The sequence below is a fragment of the Carettochelys insculpta genome, chromosome 24, assembly GCF_033958435.1.
Source record: "Carettochelys insculpta isolate YL-2023 chromosome 24, ASM3395843v1, whole genome shotgun sequence".
Classification (NCBI taxonomy): Eukaryota; Metazoa; Chordata; order Testudines; family Carettochelyidae; genus Carettochelys; species Carettochelys insculpta.
Window position 1 is genome coordinate 17,041,510 of NC_134160.1, and position 22,505 is coordinate 17,064,014.

At 45.9% G+C, this 22,505-nt stretch overlaps 1 protein-coding gene across 4 annotated transcripts in view; it reads left to right on the forward strand.

The window, feature by feature from the left end:
- HIVEP3 (HIVEP zinc finger 3) overlaps positions 1 to 22,505 on the forward strand; it is a 460,559-nt gene that overhangs the window by 322,717 nt on the left and 115,337 nt on the right. For all 4 annotated transcript variants that reach the window (XM_074976609.1, XM_074976612.1, XM_074976610.1 and 1 more), the window contains exon 3: positions 20,482 to 20,546. The gene's annotated coding sequence lies outside the window, so the exon portion shown is untranslated. The remainder of the gene's footprint in view (positions 1 to 20,481; positions 20,547 to 22,505) is intronic.

A 22,505-nucleotide genomic window follows, 5' to 3' on the forward strand; every position in this document is an offset into this window, starting at 1 on the left:
CAGAGGACCAACTAGAGGATTTAGAGGAACGCATGGAAACTTACCTGGCAGATGTATCCTCCTCATCCCTGGATGAGGCAGTTATTCAGAGCGACTCTTCCTCTCCTGACGATTTAGGACAATTTCAAGAGCTGTTTAAAAGAGTATCTCAGAGTCAGGGCCTTCGAATAACCAAAGTTCCAGAAAAACAACACAAACTGTTAAAGAACTTGAAACCTCCAGCACCATCCAAGATCGCCATCCCATTAGATGATGCCATAACGGATGCAGCAAATAACATCTGGCAAACCCTTGCTTCCATTCCAGCCACTAACAAGAGGTCAGACAAACAATATTTTGGACCATCCAAGGGCATGGAATTTTTATTCAGACATCCTTAGCCTAACTCTCTGGTGGTAGAGTCATCACTGTGGAGGTCTGAGGCACCCCACTGTAAATACAGAGTCTCCAACAAGAATGCCAAAAGGCTGGACTTGTTCAGGAGAAGTCTGTGCCTCTTCTACCCTCCTATTGCGCATGGCTTACTACACTGCGCATTTGTCTAATCATAACTTTGATAACTATATGAAACTAATAACCCTCATGGATCACTTACCAGATTCCAAGAAACCTATTATTAAGTCAATTTTCAAGAGGGTTATGCAACATCTCTTACAGGTGTACAGATAGCCTTGGATGTCGCTGACACTGCTGTACGTTCCACAGTGACAGCCGTGGTTATCAGGCAAGTATCCTGGCTCCAGATCTCCAGGGTACCTAGAGAATTAAAGCCCAAAGTCAAAGACCTGCCTTTTGACAAAAGCAAATTATTTGCTAAAGCTGCAGATACTGTATTACGTTCCAGTAAAGATTTTTGAACAACACTGAGAACCTTAGGGACTCTGCCATACAAAAGAAAGAGCTCTTACCCGTATCAGAGACAATACAAGTATCAGAGAGGTGGCCGAGTTAGTCTGTATCTTCAAAAACAAATAGTAGTCCTGTGACACCTTATAGACTGACATATTTTGGAGCATAAGCGTTCGTGGGCAAAGACCCGCTTCATCAACACAGTTACTCATACCAGCGGCAGTCCTATCAGCAGAGGGGCTGTGATTAATCCAGACAACCCCATAGGCTGTCTAGAAGGTGTAATTAACAACAACGCAATCCACCTCCACAAAACCTAAGGCAGCAACTTTGACTCCTCCACTGAGGCCTGTGCTATCATTTCCGTGGTCCAAAATGAACCACCAACTCAACGTCTCTTTCATTATTGGCTACGCCCCTTTTACCATCAGTGGTCCAAGATCACTACAGACAAGTGGGTGCTGGAAAAAGTCTCAGCGGCTAGGCCATTCCATTCCACACAATACCACCCACTACTCTTGCCCACTCCATCTCTCTTCAGGGACCCCTCCACGAGATGCTGTTAAAACAAGAGGTTGACCACCACCTTGCAATAGGAGCAGTGGAGTGAGTACCTCACAAATTCAGAGGAAAAGATTTCTACTCCCATTACTTCCTTACAGAGAGAAAAACGGGGATGGAGACCCATCTTGGATCTGTGAGCATTAAACCTTTACCTATGCAAACAGCACTTCAAGATGATTACTATTGGTTCCATAACTGCTGCATTGGATGACGGAGATTCATTCGCCCTCCTTTACTTTCAGGATGGATACTTTCATATAACGATCCACCTGGCTCACAGATGTTTCCTCTGGTTTACGGTGGGAACAGAACATTTTCAATGCAGAGTACTGCCCTTTGGCCCCTTGACAGCACCCAAAATTTTCTCAAAGACCCTTGCGGTTGTGTCAGCATATCTGCGTTGTCTGGACATTCTAATATTCCTGTACCTGGATGATTGCCCTCTCAAAGGGTGCTCCGTGTTGTATGTCCTTTGGATGATATCCATCACCATGGAGATGTTCCAATCTCTGGGCCCCGTTGTCAATTTACAGAAATCAGTGATCATGCCCACACAGAACATAAAGTTCGTAAGGACTCATTTCAACTCAGTATCAGCAAGAGTATGCTTACCTGCCCAGTGCTTCCAAGCGATTCAATCCTTAATCGAGGTACTGACTCACAGTCCTACAGTGCAGGTAATGACCTGTTTACAGTCAATGGGTCACAAGGCTGCGACTACATATGTATTTCAGAATGCCAGGCTACACTTCTGGTACCTACAGCATTGGCTGGCTATCATCTATACGTCTGTGAGGCACACAAGTCACAAATGAGTAGCCCCACACAGGTATTGCAATCCCTACAGTGGTGGATGAGACCCAGCAATTTGTTATACTGAGTCCCCTTTTATGAACCCCAACCTGCTGTATCCATAACCACCGATGCATCCAGCATGGGCTGGGGTGCACACATGGGCAACATGTCAGTCCAGGACCAGTGATCTCAATGGAAAATGGCTCTTTGTCTAAACCTTCTGGAACAAAGAGCAGTGTTCAGTGCCTACAAGCACTTTCTGCCCTGTGTTCGAGGGGCCTGGGTAAGAATATTCACCTACAATGGATTATATAAATTGGCAAGCGGGAGAGAGATCCCACTGTCTTTATGCAGAGGCCCTCCAGTTATGGAACTCGTCCATACAGAATGGCATAACGCAGGAGGCCTTATACCTTCCGGGGTAAACAATGTCACAGCCAGTCAGCTGAGCAGACAATTTGCACCAGAGCATGAATGGAAGATACGATCTGACATTCTCCGTTCTGCTTTTCGGTCTTGGGGCACTCTGTCCATCGACCTGTTTGCAACCTACAGCAACAAGAAATGCCATCTTTATTGCTCCAGAGCAGGCATAGGGCAGGAGTCTCTTGGTGACGCTTATCTTATCCCATGGAAAGTTTCTCTTTTATATGCCTTTCTCCCAGTGGGCATCATCCACAAAGTATTAGAGAGAGCCAGATTGGAGGAAGCTGATCTGATCCTCATAGTTCCACCATGGGCTCGACAACATGGTTCCTGATCCTGCAACGCATGTCAGCACGCCCTCCATGGTCAACCTCTATCATTCTGAACCTGCTCATTCAGAACCAGGGGTTATTAACACACCCACAGCCGCAAGCGCTTCGCCTCGTGGCTTGGCTGATAATTGGTTTGATCCCTCAGAGGCCTCGTGCTCTGAACAGGTCAGACATGTTTTGATGCACTTCCACAAGAAAGACTTACACGTACAAGTGGAAACGTTTTTTGGCATGGTGCTCTACACGGGGCGTGTGTCCAGAAGAAGCCCCCGTACAGTCCATTCTGGACTGTTTACTTTATCTTAAGCAAGAGGGACTTTTTCTGCCATCTTTAAAGGTGCGTTTAGCGGCCATCTCAGCTTCTAGACACGTGACAGATGGGATGTCGGTTTTTTACACACCTGATCATGATGCATTTTCTAAAAGGTCTCACCAGTCTGTACCCTCCTCATAAACCTATTCACCTCTTTGGAGTCTAGATCTAGTTCTGGGTACAATATCCAGACCTCCATTTGAACCATTAGTGACTATTCCATTACGTGTCCTTACCTTAAAAACAGTGTTCCTTCTGGCTATCACATCCGCTCGCCCAGTTAACGATCTGGCTTCCCTCGTGGCCTCTCTGCCATATACGATATTTACCAAGGAGGCAGTGGCATGTCGATTACACCCTGCCTTCATCCCAAAGGTCACATCTGAGTTCCACATGAATGAGCTGATCATACTTCTGTCTTTTTACCTGAGACCGCATACTTCCACTAAGGAGACAAGACTGAATTTTCTGGATGTGAGAAGAGCTTTAGCGTTCTACCTAGAAAGAACAAAGCCCTTCCAAAAAACAAACAGGCTTTTACTGTCTCTTGCACAGAGATCTAAGGGTGAGATGTTTTTCATCACAGAGAATCTCGAACATTATTACGTCGTCATATACATGTCATTCTTTGCAGGAGACAGCATTACCTGTCCTTCCTCAAACTCGTTCAACTAGGGCAATGACAGCATCCATGGCCTTCTTCAAGGGCATCCCTTTGAAGGACATTAGCCAAGCAGCAACGTGGTTGTCTTACAACACATTTGCCACACATTATGCCATGCATCACCAGATGGTGGAGACACAAGTCTCTCAACAGCCGTGCTCTCGGTGGCTACTGACATCTAACTCCGGTGCCCACCTCCATGTTTTTTTGGGGGACCACTGCTATGTAGTCACCTGATATGGAGCACCCGTGGGGAGCACTCAAAGAAGAAAGAGAAGTTACCCACCTGGGTGGTAACAGTGGTTCTTTGAGATGTGTCCCCGTGGGTGCTCCGCTACCTGCCCATCCTCCCCACTTCGGAGTTTGTCTCATTATGTCTTTCAGATGTGTATTTCCAAGGTGGCTCCGAGGAACTGGCTCAGACCAGATCATGCACGTGACTAGAAGCATGCAAAGGGCTGGCGCACTTCTGCGCATGCGTGAGCCGAACGGCAAGTGCTTTGCAAATCGCTGATCTGCGGCACCAGGGCTGGCCCGACACCTGATACGGAGCACTCACAGGGACACATCTCGAAGAACCGTTGTTCCCACTCAGGTGGGTAACTTCTCTTTCTCTAAATTACATGTTGCTTTTGCAGCATTTTGGTATGGAGCATTGCTGATGCTCTTATGCATCCATAGTACCTTCCATCTCTATGGCTCTAAAAGCATGTTATGAACTGACTCTGAAGTATGTGACAAATCACTTCCCCCACTGTTGAAATGAGGCTACCTCTAAGTCAAAAGGTGGTAGCTATCTAAGAATACACAGCAACCTTACACAGGATTTTAGAACAAAAAGGTCAAGAAAAACACCATATCCAACCAAAACCCCATAGCAAATGGGAAGATAAGGGTGTGGTCACCTGAGGTAGAATTAGAGCAGGGTAAGTGCCCTTCGCCTGCAAGCAGCCGTGTGGGAGTTTGAATTACCTGGGCCTCAGATTTACAATTCACTGAGGGTATGGCACTGCCAGCAACTTAGTAACATATTGAGACATCAGTTCAGCTCTTGTCAGTCAGCTGTGCTGTCTGCTGAATCCTCATCAGGCAGGAGGCTGGCAGGTAGTGATGTGTTTTGATAGTACCTTTAAGTGTGGGGTGAAGTGCAGAAGGCTCAGGGCAGGGGGTGGGGATGTGGGAGGTGCAGGAGTCAGGGCAGGGGCTCGAGGGGGCACAGAGCTCAGGGCAGAGGGCTGGGTTGTGGAGAGGGCTCAGGAGTCAGGGCTGGGGTGAGCAGGGGCTCAGGGTAGGGGGCTGGGATGTGTGTGGAGGGGTATAGGAGTCAGGGCAGGGCATGTGGTAAGCTCAGTGCAGGGGGTTGGTGTGTGGGGGGCGGGGTGGGGAAGCTCCCCACCCCTGAGATTCATACCAGGGTTGCTTGCTATTCCTTTTCCTGCCCTGTCAGGGAGTGGGAGGAAAGTGCACGGCCAGGGGAGAGGAATTCTCCAAACTGTGCCCTTTCCCTGCCCTGTCTGGCAGTGATTCAATGTCCTCCTATGAATCTGGGGGCAGGAGAGCTTCAGCCACCACCCTCACTAAATGATGCCCTGCGGGTAGGGAGGTGGGGTTGCAGGGAGACATTCCCAGCCTTTCACCTCCTGGCTTCCTGCTGCTGGTTCAGTGGCTAGCAAGCTCTCCAGAGAGCTGGGAGACCTTGTTCAAATCCTGTCTGCCCTCAGGCAGGGCAGAAGCTTCAGCCCTTGGGCTCCAAGTGCCCAGAAGCACAGCTCCACCTTTTCTGGCTGTTGTGTGTGGAGCGAGGTCCGCACCTAACCCCATCTCTACAGAAATGTGTGAAGCCCCTTAGCTGCCTGACTCCAGGCAGCAGCTCCCAGTGATGAATCACCAGCAGAGATAAGCACCTCCCTGCAGCCAGGACTTCACTCGGGGAGAGGGCCAAGCCCAGAGCACACTCCTGCTATATCAACAAAAAGTTTTGGTGCACCTTATAGACTAACAGATATTTTGGAGCATGAGCTTTCATGGGCAAAGACCCGCTTCATCAGATGCATGGGGGGTGTTTTCAGAGGGGTATCTGGGACCCCATTCTTTAAATACCTGTCTGAAACCACCCCCTACTCATGCCTCTGATGAAGCGGGTCTTTGCCCACGAAAGCTTATGCTGCAAAACATCTGCTAGTCTGTAAGGTGCTACAAGACTTCTTGTTGTTCTCGAAGCTACAGACTAACACGGCTCCCTCTCTGATGCTCCTCCTATATGCATCTCCCATTGGCTGTGTTAGATAGTTCCACTCAGTGCAGCACATACTCAAGGTGCCTGTCTCTCCCTGGTCCTTGTGTAGGGAACCCTGATGTTGAACTCAGGCTTTGTGGATCTCAATGTCCTTCCTGTGGTTTTCTAGGCATTTAAAAGGTAGGCACTTTGTGTTGCTCACACCAGGATGCCCAAGTCCCACTGCAAATCTGGAGCACAGGGGCCAAGCAGTGAAGTCATAATTTTAATTTTCTTAGTCCTGTAACTTACATTTCTGATGTAAAAACAAACAGAAGCCCTGTGGCACCTTATAGACTAGCAGCTGACATCTGCCCACGAAAGCTTATGCTCCAAAATGTCTGTTAATCTATAAGGTACCACAGGACTTCTTGTTTTTGAAAACACAGTCTAACTCGGCTACTCCTCTGACATTTCTCATGTATATTCCTGGCTGCATTTCAAGATGCTTCTTTCCTTTGCCAGTGACTGACATTTCAAAGTCAGGCCAGAAAGCATCCCTTCATGCACTCAGAGTTTGCAAAGAGTTGTCAATTTACTTCATTCATTGGAGGGGACAGTCTGACAGGGTTGGGTTTTTTTTTCTTCTTTCTCTTTAAAAATACGCACAAAACAGCAAATCCTGAAGGGACAAAATATGGATTAACTGAAATAAGGATCAGACTTCAAAGGCAGACTACGGGTAAGATATTATGGAGATGTATGCACAGATTCTAAACTCAGCAAATTGCAGGTAGCAATCCAAGGGTGACCTCTTGGCAGCCATGTCTACCTAATACTTAATCCTTCTATGAGGGTGGTGAACTCGATTAAATAACCTCTTTAGATGTCTTTCAGGCCTATGATTCTGAACTAAGTTCACAATAATGATCAGAGTGGACAGGCTAGTTTGGATCAGTCTAAAGGTTGTCGTGTTTTCATCTAACCTTCAGATCCTAGTTTGAATTTAACATTTTTGAGGTGCTTCCCTTCTTCTCTCTTTTGGAAGTGAAGAGGTAAGGAATCTTTCTCTTCTCGTGAGATCGACGCTGCCCAATGGAGCACAATCCTAAAAACCTGTTAACTTCTTCACACAGTGGGCATTTGGACTCACTTTCAACTGGTGCAGGGCAATGGGCGATAATGTCCCAAATGCAAAGCCTCATTTATTTATAGACATTTGGTCAATATTCATCACACTAATATGTATAGCAAACTGGCCGTGTTTTATGATAAGTTGAAAGATCACTTTGTCTTTAGTGAGGTTATAAAATAATCTTGGAGGCTGTTTTAATTTTATTTTGCTTATGTTTTATTGCTTTTTCTTAATTGCTTCTGCTTTATTGTTAATAAGACAAGAAGCAGTTTGTGAAGTAGCTTACAGAGTGAAATGATCAAGGAACAGAGACAGAATTGGATTTGTGAAGGAAAAAATTATTGCTTTCATTGTCTGTACATTTCCTACTAGTTTTTTTTCAATTCCAGGAGTACACAGAATTGACCACCTAATATACCCATGCAGGATCATCATCCCACTAAACTTGACTGGCTCCATGGCAGCAAAAGGGTTAGCTCTCCCTAGGGGCAGAATAGTGCATTCTCCATAATCTCGTGGGGTCAAGCAGTACCAAGTCGTTTGAATGCTTTTGGATTCTTTTCTTTCCAATCACTGTTGGAATGAGCTACATGCAGCCCTGTTTTTTTGTATTCATGAAGTGTGCCAAGATTTCTTGTGTTTCTGAATGGGGAACTGCATAACCCAGTATGGTTATTTACCATATAAATATCAAGGACTGAGTAAAACTAGACAGTTAACAAGCTTATGATGCTGAATATTGTACATTCACAAAGCAGTGGAGAATGCTGGTCACCCCATCTCCTCCAACTCAGAGAGCCCATGAAACCGAAATAAAATGGGACAGGTTTAGATGATGAATGTTATGGAAGAAACTGGGACATCTAGAACTCATGTCTGGTGTTACCCTGCTGTGCAGAAGTAAACAATTCTTACTGGTGTAGCTTCCCCCATCTACACTTCCTTCAGCACCAATCTCCCTTTGGGTTTTGGTGAACACACCTGGGTTTTTCTGGATCTGACCATGTACTCAGCAGAGTGTAACATCTTTATTTTCTCTCCCTCTGATTTTTTTAGCAGTGCCTCCACCCTTCTCACTCCTTCCTGGGAGTGATACCAGGGCAGTGAGGGAGGAAAATGCTAACCCCAGGGTAACCCTCACTTACTAGCCAGATAGTTGGAGTTTTCCAACAATTACATGAATGCACACAGTATATTTAGCACTGTACTTATATCAAACAGGAGGGAAATATAATCAGGTGAAACTCTATTCTCAGTGCCCACACTGATAATGACCGCAAAGTTCCCTGTCAGATGACCTGATATAACAGATGTGAAAAAAATGTCCCATTGGATGCATACTGTGCTGGGGCCCTGGATGAGAGGTGACCATGCTCTCCTCTGTGCGGCAATTAGTGATGTAACTGTCTGGGCTCAGTACAGGCCAAAGGACTCATGCATAGGATGAGGTGGGAGGTCCCTGTGCAGGTCTGAGAGGCAGCTGGTAATAAAATCCCTACACCCTGACCCCCTGACTTGAGAACACAGGTCAGGCAGTTGGGGTTGCCCAAACAATCTTCCTAATCAGCTAACTTCTCACAACTGCACAGGTCAGAGATGGCTCTCGACTCCCCAGTCCCTGCAGAGGATCAGAAATCACTGCTGGTAGGAGCTAGGATTTCCCCTCCCCAGATGTGGTCTCGGGGGCAGGTTACAAAACTGTATTCAAACCCTAACTTTAGTCTCCCACCCCCACAGGAACCATGTGTGACTGATCTTACTTGGAGAGCTGAGGGAGGTTTTCCCAAAAAACTTTCCAGACTGGGAGAGACTCGAGCTGAGATATGTTGTTTGGATGAGCAAAGGTGGAGTTATTAGGTCAGTATAGTTACTTGGCCAAAAATGTGTGTCTGCTACAATTTGTCCATGTGACTAAAAAGCTTCACTCTTAGAAATAGTTGCTCGACATGATGATACTCTGCACTGATCAGGCCTCAACTGGAGTATTGTGTCCAGTTCTGGGCACCACATTTCAAGACAGATGTGGATAAAATGGAAAAGGTCCAGAGAAGAGCAACAAGAATTATTGAAGATCTAGAGAACATGAGCTATGAGGGAAGACTGAAAGAACTGAGTTTGTTTAGTTTAGAGAAGACAAGACTTAGAGGGGACATGATAGAAGTTTTCAAGTCACTAAGAGAGGGTTACAAGGAGGAGGGAGAAAAAAGTGTTCTCCTTGGCCTCTGAGGGTAGGACAAAGAGCAATGGGCTTTGACTGCAGCAAGGGAGGTTTAGGTTGGACATTAGGAAAAACTTCCTACCTGTCAGAGTGGTTAAATATTGGAATAAATTGCCTAGGGAGGATATTTAATCTCCATCACTAGAGATATTTAAGAGCAGATTAGATTGACATCTATCAGGAATGGCCTAGATGGTGCTTGGTCCTGGAGGTTCCTTCCAGTTCTAGTGCTGTATGATTTTATGATTACAATTTAACTGTTTGTATGTATCATATTGGCAGAAAACAAGGCAACTTTTCTTTATCTGGTCTCAAGGCAGCAAACACCTCGTTTTGTGGAGAGGTGAAAAGGGAAGTTGATGACCCTGGGTGGAATCTCGATGTAAAGTGAATAAAAACTTTCCCTCAACGACAGGCATTTCCAAATCTTTTTTTTAATGGAGATTACATTCTAGAAGATGTGCTGTGTCCTGAATGCCTCTCCTCCTGTGGGCAATTATTATTTACAGTGTTATTGTAACTAGGTTGGTCCCAGAGTGCTAGAGAGACAAGGAGGCTGCATCTTTTATTGGACCAGCTGCTGCCAGCGAAAGAGATGAGCGCTGTGTGAGTTTGCAAACTTATTACTTTTACCAACAGGAGTTGGTCCCCTGAAAGATATTACTTCATCCATGTTGTCTCTCCATTTGTCAGTTATGTCGACGATCTTCCTCTCATTCGCGCTGCCATACCATTCATGTGATGACTTCCGGAATTGCTTAAATGGGAGAGGGACGTTAAAAAAGCATTTAAACTATGTGTTTGTCTATATGCTTGTATTACCCTCTCCAGTGTAGTGTATCAGCTTCACTCACTTCACCGACTGGCAGGTCCTCCACTGGGCCCTGCTCAACTGCATTTCCCCCCCTCCCCCCCAACCTCAACAGAGCCATCTGCCATGGAGACCAGATTCATCAATGAGACCCTGCCCCATGTCTTGTGCAGATGCCATGTCCACTCCAGTGCTTGGAAGTTCTGCCACAAAGCCATCCAGGACAGGCCGATCAAAGCCCTCCCACTGACCTTGGACCGTGTTGCTGTAGGCTTCATCTCAGGAACCAATAGCCTCCTCAGACCGGACATCATGATTACCAATGAGGAAACAAAGAAGATCATCCCATTCGAAAACCAGACTCTGGCCTTCTGTGAGCCCTGAGTGAGGAAAATCAGAAAGTACATCCCACTGGAGGACCCTTGAAGGCCCGTGGCTACAATTTGGCTACAAGCTGAGCCCTGCTGGTAGGGGCTGTCTGTGTGTGGAACCCCCAAAATGAGCTAGTACTGACTGGAACCATGTGACAGTTGATGGTCTCCAATGCCATCAGATAGTCTCAGGACATCTACACAAAGCACATCACAGGCTGCTGCCAGCACCAGGAGGAATGACGGAGACCTCCCCTGAGAGGTGCAACCAAGGAGTCACCCGTCTCCTCTAGCAACACAGACTTCTCACCCTGACACCTCCCACCCCAGAGACATCCAGGATCTTTTGCCAACCAAAGTGAGATGGTGTCAGAGCCATTATCAGCTTTCTCTCCAACATCCCGTCTCCCTACAAGTGGTGGATAAGACCACCGATGGGAGAAAACAGTGAGCGAGACTATAGCAGGTCACAGACAGGGAAGGCTCCCACTGCCTTCCCTGAGGTCGCCAACCAACGAGGGATATATCTGGGGACAACACCCAATTCTCCCCCCAGCCCCAGGCTTTGCTTCTTTCCACGGGTGCTGGAAAAGACTATTGACAAAGGATGCTGATGACCACCGCCTGGAAATGATGGAGACCATCAACGAGGGACAGAATTGGGGAAGCTCCCGCACCTTTCCCTTAAAGACTGTGTATTTCACATAGAGAGCATCAGCACTGATGATGAGAGAGGATGCAGATGGACCCAGATGGCCAATGAGGGACAAGGTCAGGGGAACCATCCGCTTCCTTTCCTGAGGGACTATGTTGTTTTTATTTCTTGTTACATTAAGACCACCAGACTGAAAAGGATCCAGGATGCACCACATCCAGGGATGTGCTCTACTCATGAACCTGCAAACTTTGCCAGAGACTAAGACTCTTTTCACTTTATGGGTGGTGCCCCCTGGACATTTATAGACTGAGTTTTAAATCCCCAACCATGTCCATTTGGGACAAGGCAGGTTATGCATATGGCATTTTAATGCATGTTAAGTTTTCCTAACCCACTCTTGACCTCTGGATTCACCTTGCCTTTAATTTTAACCTCACATGTTCTGTATCTTTATTTCAAACATTTGCTTCAATAAAACTTTGTCAGTCTCAACGTCTTGCAATTGTTGATCTGTTGTTATGCCTACAACATACATAGAATATCTCCATCTTACCACTGGGAACCGAGGGACTTTTATATTAAACAACTTGCCTAACTTCTCACAGAGACTGTGTAGTTTAGATGGGAATTTCTCAGTCCCTTGAGTTGTAGTCCCATGCCTGATTCTGATGGTGTCAATGTAACCACATAGTAATTCAACAGAAGTTACATCAGTGGAAAATTGTGCAAGAGGAAAATCAGGATGATTGCGTATGTTTCTGGACACTTGTGTTTGTGGCTTTAAACTGCACATTGATTTGGCCTTTGTAAAGAATTTGTAAAGAGACCCATAAATAACCCTTTAATTGTGTGTGCAGTGTTGCTGTAGCTGTGCTGGTCATGGGATATGAGACTGATGAGGTGGATGAGGGAATATCTGCTCTTTGTGAGAGGGAGAAGCTTTTCAATTTACATGTGGCTTTTCCTCAGGTCTGGGAAAGCACACAGGCCTTCTGTGCACTGCAAACTCACATTTGTACAACTATGGGGTGCGTGGGTGTGAAAATTCGTCGTGCCAGTTCATTTTCAGCACTATCTCCAGATTTGACAAAGTGGGTCTGTTCCACAATAGCTCATCACCTAATAAATTATTGTGTTAGCCTTTAAAGTACTACATGACTGCTTGTTTGCCTAGTGACCCGTTTATACCGATCTAACTCCCCATGCAGCCAACATGGTGTCAGCAGAAAAGCTTCTCCTGTTGCTGTAGCTACTGCCTCTTCAGAAGGCCTGTGCCAGCTGGAGAAGCTCTCCGATCAGCATGTTATTGTCTTCACTGAAGTGCTACAGTGGTGTGGCTACATGAAGACAAGCCCTCAGAGCTAAAACCAAGAGGGAACAGATTGTTTAGCATAAGTAGTTATCACACAAGATAAAATCTAAAAGAGTTCTTGGCCCCCTGACAAGTGGGACAAAGGGGAAATTTAAAACCTGTTCTAGCAGGGCAAACACATGAATGCAGAGTGCATGTCAGATGGCGCTGAGGTTCTGCTGTGGAAGTAAAATGACTGGCTCCAACCAGCATGTCAAGCAGCCTCCCACTGTGTGGAGTTTCCTGCCGGCACGTTCTGTCGTGAGCACTTCCTGAGATAACAATTCCCGTACCTTTTGTAATCGAACACCCCATCTTCGCCTGCCTAAGGCTGCGTGGGCTTTGTAGAGCTTGTATGTGCTGCCTTTTCCTGACATTTTTTTCCCTTTCTTCAGCCTTCTCATGCTGTTGCGTCTCTTTGTTCCATTTTAAGAGAAAAAGAATATGAGGCTGATGTAAGAAAAATATGCGAAGCCTCCAAATGAAAGGGGAAATACAGCTAGCGGGCTGGAAAGTCACCCTTTTGTCTTCACTGTCCATATTCATTTTCTGTACTGCACAATGAATGGGCACCTCTTGGGCTCCCAAAGCAATGGAGGACATAGTCTCTTCTGTCGAGTGCCCACTCCTTCTTCTGGCTGCATCCATTTAGGGTGCCCTTGAGTCAACAACAGAGTTCCACATTCACCCTAAACTGACTTCTCAGCTCTGACACGTCCCAAGCATCACTCTGGCACCAGCCTTCAGGGTAGGCAAAGCCCTGGGAGTCCTCCCTACTCCAGAAAGCAGATGCTGGAGCCCCGGTACCAGCGCTGTTGATTGATGCCCAGGGGAAGAGGGCTGGGGAAAGGCTGGAAAGGCTCTCACCCCACCCCGGCCAGCTCCTGGAAATTCCTTGCCACCCCAGGCTGGCATTACAGTGTTGGTGGTGGTGGCCTGGGGATCCTGTCTTTTGTGTTTATACAGCAGGACAGCAGGGAGTGGATATGGCCTGGATGTGAACGGGGTAGCTAGAAGCTTGACAGGATCCAATGTGACCTTCCACCACCACTACTTCTGTGAAGCGCACACACATTATATTCAGGATGTCTAGCCCATTGCAGCACCGGAGCCCACCCCAACTACCCATGCAGTGCGTCTCCTGCACACACAACTAGATCCTTTGTTTACAGTCAAGCCCTTAGGTACAATTACATTTGCTCCGATCCTACTGACAGAGACTGAAAACTACAAGATCTCTACCAAATATTCATAAACCTGAATTACCCACCAGGAGGAATAAAAAAAAATCAACGGGGCCTGACGAATACCCAGAGACCAGCTACTCTGAGATAGGCCCAAAAAAGCCAAGAACAGAACACCACTGGTCATCACCTACAGCCCCCAACTCAGACCACTGCAACACATTATTAAAGACCTACAACCTATCTTTAATCAGGATGCCACACTCCAGAAGGCCCTAGGTGACAGACCTGTTCTCTCCTACAGACAACCTCCCAACCTTATGAGGATTCTCATCAACAACCACAGACTATACCACAAGAATACCAATCCTGGAACTTTTCCTTGCAACAAGTCCCATTGCCAACTTTGTCCATATATCTACTCTGGAGATACCATCACTGGACCTGAGCAGGTTATTCACAGAATCACGGGCACATTCTCATGGTCCTCAACTAACATCATATATGCCATCATGCGCTAACAATGCCCAGATGCTTTGTATATTGGACAGACTTCAAACTCTCTTAGATAAAGAATTAATGGGCATAAAACAGACATAAGAACACTCCTGATTCACAAACCTGTCAGCCAGCACTTCAATGGAGTGGGCCATTCTGTTAATGAACTGAAAATCTGTGTTTTACTGAAAAGGAACGTGCATAGCCATTTGGAAAGAGAGGCTGCTGAAATCTCTCTTATATTCAAATTTGACACATTAACACGTGGTTTGAACTGGGGTGGGAATTTTCTAGCTCATTATAGGGGCTCTTTTACATACTTTGCTTTATCTAATTCTTGACTCCTCCCCACCGTTCTGCCCCTCTGCTCTCTGATTTGCTCACCTTGATAGTTTTTTCTCTGATTTGTGAACCTTGATTACTATTTTTGGTTCTCTGTGCCTTAAATATTGAGTCTGTTCTGGTATGGCTCTGGTCTGAAGAAGTGGGTCTGTCCCACGAAAGCTCATCACCTAATAAATTATTTTGTTAGTCTTTAAAGTACTACTGGACTGCTTTTTTGTTTCCATCTTCTCCACGTCTGTCTCAGGCCCAATTGCCCTTACAGTACTGCCCCGTTCAGCTGTGCTGCTCTAGTGCTTCCATGAGGTTGTTACTATCTTGACAGGAGAGCTTCTCTTCTTGAGTAGTTAATCCATCACCCTCTGTGTGGATGGGAGAAGCCCTCTGGCTGACAGTGCTGCCTATGCCAGGAGTTAGGTCACTCAGTGCTACTGTGTCCCTCAGGGGCTGGATTTGTCCTGGGTGACCATTACACTGAGGTGAGTTTATAGAGTAGACCTGGTCTTAGGTAGGAAGCTACATTTCTGCCATGTATAACAAGGTGCATTGTTGTCACGTACCAAGTGAAAAATATTGGCTTGCAGAAGTAAACAAATTCTGGGCCCAGGCAGCTCAGGAATTGCCTGTATGAGCAGGACATCAAAATATGGATAATATTGTCCCACCCTTTTTTCTGCTGGTCACTGCTGCGGTCGTAGGGTTCACAGTCCTGCAAACCCAGCAGCAATGTATTTCAAACTCCATAAACCATTCCAAGTGCAGATACTGTGCAAGTATTGAACTTAAATCAGACTTGAGTTTGTTTGGAGCCATGGGCTGAGTATGCGCCACTTTTGACACTGGTACTATGCTGGTCACCTGATCAGAAGTGCCCTGCTGTTTCAGTCCTGCACATGCACACACACACCCTGCTGCCTCCTCGTGCTGCTGGTGCTTCTCAGTCTTGTGTGACGCTGTGCACTATAACATCATGTCCCCAGAGTGCGGACCTGGGCCATATTTTGTGATGATTTGAGGTGACCCACCAAACTCAGTGTGACTTGTGATATAACCAAAGCTTGGACTTGGATTTCTTAAAGGGAACGACTGATGCGCTCAGGCATTGGAGCCGCACACCTGTTCCTACGGTATATCTCCTGTGCTTAGGCGACCATGCACCTTCCATTTGCCTATTTTCAATATTATAGCAAACTATAAAGCAAAAGGTGAAGGTGAATAAAACATATTTCTCATGTCTCTGTGCCCTCAAAAGGAGGCCTCTTGGGCCAGTATGGCATGCAGTTTAATCGACATGGCGTAACGCGTCTTGGGACCTGTAAGTGAATAGCTGCCTCTCTGTGAGTAGCGGATATTCTTGTAAATGTATGTGCAGTCCATTAAGAAGGATAGGCATTCGGTCAATTGCCTGAGCATAGCTGTAGCCTAGACTGAGAACAGCATGCCAAAAAGCTTGTGTGCTGAACAGTAGCATGGGCTTCAGCAGTCAGACATGGAGGGAGCACGATCTCCTGGTTAAAGCCTACTGTAGTGAGTTCTAAGGGCACATGTTGAGCCGTCCCTGACTCACTGTGTGACTGTGTCTGTAAAACAGAGAAGAGGGTAGTTAGCTGTGTCAGAGAGGCTGTTGTGGAGTTCCATTAATATTTATCGGATGCTTTGAATTCTTTAGCAGAACATCTTTTGCTGTGGCAAAGTATGTGAGGGGGAGGCTGGAGCTGTAATTTTACTTTCAGCTGAGGCAAAGGAGATGAGAGCCACATTGTCTGAGCTTGTTTGTGGGCAGTTATTTAAGAATTAAAATGTGGTGTAAAGTTTTATTTATTTATAAAGATGTGGGAGCTCCTTGCAGGTGCACTTGTTTGGGACAGTTGATGCTTTTAAAAAGTGACACTCTCTTAACGAGAAGCGGGTAGTAACAAAAAGCATTAATACTAATTTGCAAATTGGAGGAATATTCAAAGTCCCTTGTTTCCTGTGCTGAGCAAGGTCCTCCCTAGTGGAGATGCGGGGCTTGGGAGAAATCAGCCCCCGCTGGCTTAACGGCTCTACTCTGCAACGGATCCCAGGGTGCGGGGTGGCCTCAGAGCTGTCTGTTGTAATTTAGCTGGAAATTCCTGTAAAAATAAGTAAAGTCAGTTCCTGTCTTCACACATTCCACTCAGAGTACAGCAAGTGATGGACCAGCGTGCTGTGCTGTAGGCTGGGGTCAGGTGCCGCATGAGGGCGTGGTATCACATGCAGCGGCAATATTGTCAGATGACCTTTCATCACCACACAGTGTGTTTTACATCTGTATAATGCCATTGTGCAAACCCGGCTTTCCGGATGTGGGATTGCCTGTGTGTGAGAACTGGGATGCCCATGGTTTGCAAATCTGCTCTAGGCAGAGCTGGATAACTTAAGAGCAAAATTTACTCTTCAAAGTGTGGTTAGAGTCAGAAAATAACTATAGAGAAATGAGCCCTCCTATTCAATACACTTGGGGCTTGTCTACATTACCACCCTCCTTGGACAGGAGGATGGTAAGTAGGGCGTTGGGAGTTTACTAATGAAGTGCTGCGCTGCATATGCCGGTGCGCATCTAGCCACGGCTCACCCGCTGGTACTTCCAAGTGCTGGGGCAACTTCCAAGTCCCTTTACTCCTCAAAATTTTCAAACTTCTAAGTTGCCACAGGGTGGGCGTGGAATTTACTTAGTAAAGTGCTGCATATGCAGTGCAGCACTTCATTAGTAAACTCCCAACACCCTACTTGCCATCCTCCCTTTGAAGGAGGGTGGTACTGTAGACACAACCTTGCGCTCTGAGCTTAATTCTGGAGCAGCTCCCTCTGCCTGTTGTGGACATAGCAGCACCTGTATAACCAGTCTCAGAGAGGTGGCTGTGTTAGTCTGTAGCTTCACAAAAACTAATGAACAAAAAGCACCAAGCAGTCCTATAGCTCCTTAAAGACTAACAGTTTTATTTATTAGGTCATGAGCCTTTTCAGTAAGACCTCAGGGTCGCTCGTTTATGGTCCGGAATCTGAAAAAGTGGGTCTTACCCACGAAAGCTCATGACCTAATAAGTAAAATTGTTAGCTTTTAAGGTGCTAAAGGACTGCTTGTTTTTATGTGTATAACCAAGGCTGGGTTATTTCCTCCCATACAGATTTTCTAAGTGACTCACAAGTTTGGGCTGCCTCAGTGTTTGAGTGCCCGGCTTGAGACACCTTAAAATAAAGGCACAATCATCTTCTGAAAATCTGGCTATTTTAAGGTGTCACGCATTGGGCTCCCAAAATGTGGCCATCTAGGGTCCTACTCTGTACAGAGCTGGTTGAAAGGTTTTGACTGAAACATTTTTTCATTGAAAAATGGTGATTCGGGTGAACCAAATATTTCACAATTTTTAAAAATTTTATCAATTTTCAGTCAATTGGTTTGGGCCAAGAGGAAACAGGAAAAAGCTGAGAGATGTGGAAATGGTTCATTTACATGCTGCCCTCCCCATTTTTTTTTTATTTTAATTTTTTTCAGAGCTAGATTCACAAAGGCACACAACTCACGGAACTGAGGAGGAAGCATTGCTGTCTCCTTAATAACCATTAATCCTGGGGTCAGGGAAGTCTGCTCTGGAGCAGGGACTGGACCCAGACTGGTGGGTGCAGCTCAGTCTCTCCTGTTGAATGCGTTCCACTTTGTGTCAAGTATTTACATAATCACTGAACCAGAGAGAGTACAGGAATGAGTGACTCTGGTGATTGGGGCAGTCCCCGGGGAGCTGGCCAATGGTAGAAAAATCATGTATAAAAATGGAACAGCTTCAACAGGAAACTCTCAGTTCAAGCAAAGCCAACAGGGCCTTCCCCTGAGATGGGGAAGACCTGAGTTTGATTCCCTGCCCAACAGTGGGAAATCAGGCCTAGATCTTTCCCTGCCCACTCGAATGCGCTAGGCAGCCACTAAACTCTCATCTTTTCTGTCAGTCTCACCATGTGCTTTACTTTTGTCACAAGTGCCCCAGAACAAAACAACCTCTTTCATTTGGAGCTGAACAAGGTCTTTTGTGTGACCCAAAATAAATCCCTTTTGACCTTGCTGAAAACTGTTGATTTTGGGTTGGCTTAAATTGATTTTTGAAACATTTTGGAACTGCTAGTGAAGTGAAAAATCAGTTGTTAGAGTGGTGTGAGTACTGTGTGTGGATTACCAGTAAAAATGTCACTAACAAAACCCATCTGACTGTGGCAGAGCGACCTGTATTCAATTTTGACTCATGCATAGTTTATAATGGTACAGGTTGAACTTCTCTTGTCCTGCACCCTTGAGACCTGAGCAGTCACAAATGCGAGAATTCATGGAAGGCCAATATTGTCTAGAAGTGTTACCAACACTTCCACTGCTTACTGGGCTCTTGGAAAATATTTAGGGGTAAATTACAGCTAAATTACAGCCCAGCGCACTTAGACCCAGGACTGGAGGCTATAGACACACTTTATAGGACCATGGGAACCTAGGTCACACCCATGATAAGTGGTTGTCCAGCTAAAATCATGCTGGATAACAGCTGTTGTATGAGGAAAGAGTGCCGAAATAGTGAAGTTCAGCTTGTATAACTGAAACTCCGGTTGCTGGATGAAATTCCACCCTCTTGAAGACAATTGGTTGTGCAGCACAACTAAGGGTACCATTTTAGGGCAGTGAGCATGGGCAGCGCCTATCATAGGCTGGAGAAGCTGAGGCCCACTCCAGTTTCCCCTTCCTCTTTGACCTCAGCCCAGGGAGGCTGCTCATTGTACAGCTGGGAAACATGCTACGGCTAGGGCAGCTGTAGCCAGGACTTCAGGTGGTTGGGGCCAGCCAGTGCTGCCCCCACCCCCAACCCCACAATGTGAGGCCACTCTCGGAGAGGTGTGGGGGGGGCATCACCCACCTGGTGCTCAGGAGGAGGGACACAAGCTACCCTTCTGCCCATCCAGCACCCAGGGACTGGGGCAAGGGTGGGAGTTAGTGGCCACAGGGAACCAAGGGGCTGTGGGGGCGCCAGCAACAGGAGGAGGTGAGTGAGGCAGGCCTGGCCAAGGGTGAGTCTCCTCCAGCTGTTCACCTGTCACCCATGGCAGTGGTGTTGCTCAGGTCTCTGTGAGGGCACGGTTTCGCCTGCAGATGTTTATATTATTGGTGAGGACTAAAATGAACCTCGCCTTCCAGACGGAATGTTTCGCACTAGTGGTTAGAAAGAAAACATCCCTGTGTGTGAATGCAAAGCACATCTGGCACCTGGGAATTGATTCCACTTAGTTTACTCAGAGCCAGAGAAGGGCTCAAGCAATACCTCCTACCCCAATCTACGCAGGTCAGGAGAAGAGCTGGGGGATCTGAATCTCCAATCTGAATTGCTGAAATCCAGATCTCAGTTGTCAGGCTCATGTCTCCTCTGCTGCGCCTTCCTGGAGCTGAGCTCTTCTTAATGCCTCTGCTGTGTGGCTGACGTAAACAAGACTGTGATTTCCTGCCTGCTGTCTCACAGGCAGAAGGGATAGCCCCGGGTGATGTGCTTCATCACGAACACGCATGTCACCATCTCAATGAGCCTGTGAGTGAGGTAACCGTGCCACTAGGGACTCCTCCAGCTGTTGGAACTGGATTTGTGTACAAGGCTGTTACCAGGCAAACTGCTCCATCAGGGCTTCTGGTGTCAGTCTGGTGTTAACACAGCTGAGATGGCATTTTAATGTAGTCATTTCATAATCACAGTGTGTCGTTGTTTTTCAGACTAAATTAAACCCTGGGCAAAAAACGGAGGGACCCCATCAAAATTACAGAAAATCAATTTCGCTGTAAGTAATCTGTTTTGTTTTACTGATTTAAAGTGGGTTTGAGTAGAATATACGTTCCCCCCTTTATCCTGAGGCAGTAGCACTTGTGTTTCTAGTTGATTAGTTGTTTTAGCTCTTTATTCTGATGTTTCTAACCTGCGATTGAGAGATATTTGTCAAATAAGTTTACCAACAGTGTAACTAATTCAGCATCACCCTAGCTTCACAAAACAAAGCACGCAGTCCTGTAGCAACTTAAAGGCTAAGAATTTTACTTACTAGGTAATGAGCTTTCATGGGTAAGACCTACATCAGATTTCTGGAGCAGAAATGAGAAACCATACTTCCTGCTTTATATTTCACTGATTTCTCATTTCTGCTCCAGAAATCTGATGAAGTGGGTCTTAACCACAAAAGCTCATTACTTAATAAGTAAAACTATTAGTCTTTAAGATGCCACATGACTGCTTGCTTTGTTTTGTGAAGTTACAGACTTAACACAGCTACCCCTCTGAGATGATCACGCTAGCTTGTTTAATTTGTATTTTTAAATGCAGTTACAAAAATTAATGACAGAAGATATGCTAATGCTCACTCAGATCACTGGTTACATTAAAATTCACCCTTTGATCACAGATATTTCTCTTTGAAAATCTATGGGAGCACATCTTTTGTCACTCAGAACCAAGTGGAAGAACTAGTTATCAACAGCATACAATACAGGGAGCAGACAGCGTGCACTGTCGTAACAATTCCATAGGTTTGATTCATAGCTTGTATATTGCTTTTATGTGGGAATATCTTGCCATGTTTCACAGAAGAAAAAAAGAGACAAGATCCTCTTGCAGAATATTTTGTTATATACTGGGAAAGAACTCACTGACCTTCTGTGAACTTCATTCAGAAGCAAAGATTGTTTGTTACGATTCCCCAGCTGTAACACACATAGCACAAGCCGAGTTTCCACTGGAAGAATTTCAAACTAAGCAGGATGGGTCTTGCTCTAACTGAAGCAGACCCTAATGTATGGTAAAATAATTCCTTCTCTGGGGCTGTTCCTGACAGCAGTGTTTTGTCACTACACAGTTTTGAAGAACAAGTTGTATTGGGGCTTTTGGTTTAAACTGACATCACCTTATAAAATGACACAGTTTGCAAGTTTTCAGAATCTCTCTTTCAGAAAATACTTGGGGACCAAAAAAACCCTCCCTAAACCAACCAACCAACAATAAAACAAAAATCCCCAAACTAAGCAGAAAATGGTCTGTCTCCTTTAGAGATACTTTTAATGAAATTATATCCTGATCACAAGTCAGCCTATAACACTCCTAGTTATGCTTTCTGTGGGTCTCACTACAAGTGAGGTAGCAAGTACCTTGTCTATGTGTTGGAGTACACACATAAGATGGCGTTCTCCTCTCTGCTGTGGGCAAACACTGGCCATAGGCACTGCTCAAGTCCCGTTTAAGCCCTATTCTGAATGCTTAGGTGACTTTTTAGTGGTTTATGTGCCCTGCAACTGGCCCTCTGCAAAGGGGTTAATACCAGCCATATGAAGGAATGCAGGATGCAAACGATACATGAGACTGTTTAAAAGAGCATTTTTAAGTTTTATTTAAAAACGTGGTTGGATTTCAAGTCACACAGAATCAGAGGGCTGGAAGGGACCTCAGGAGGTCATCTAGTCCAGCCTCCTGCTTCAAGCAGGATCAACCCCCACTAATTCATCCCAGTCAGGACCTTGTCCAGCCAGGACTTAAAAACCTCGAGGGATGGAGAATCCATCACCTCTTTAGGCAACACATTCCAGTGCTTCACCACCCTCCTAGTTAAGTAGTTTTTCCTAATATCCAACCTACACCTCTCCCTCTGTAACGTCAGACCATTGCTCCTTGTTCTGCCATCTGACACCACTGAGAACACTTTCTCATCCTCCTCTTTAGAGCTCCCCTTCAGTAAGTTGAAGGCTGCTATTAAATC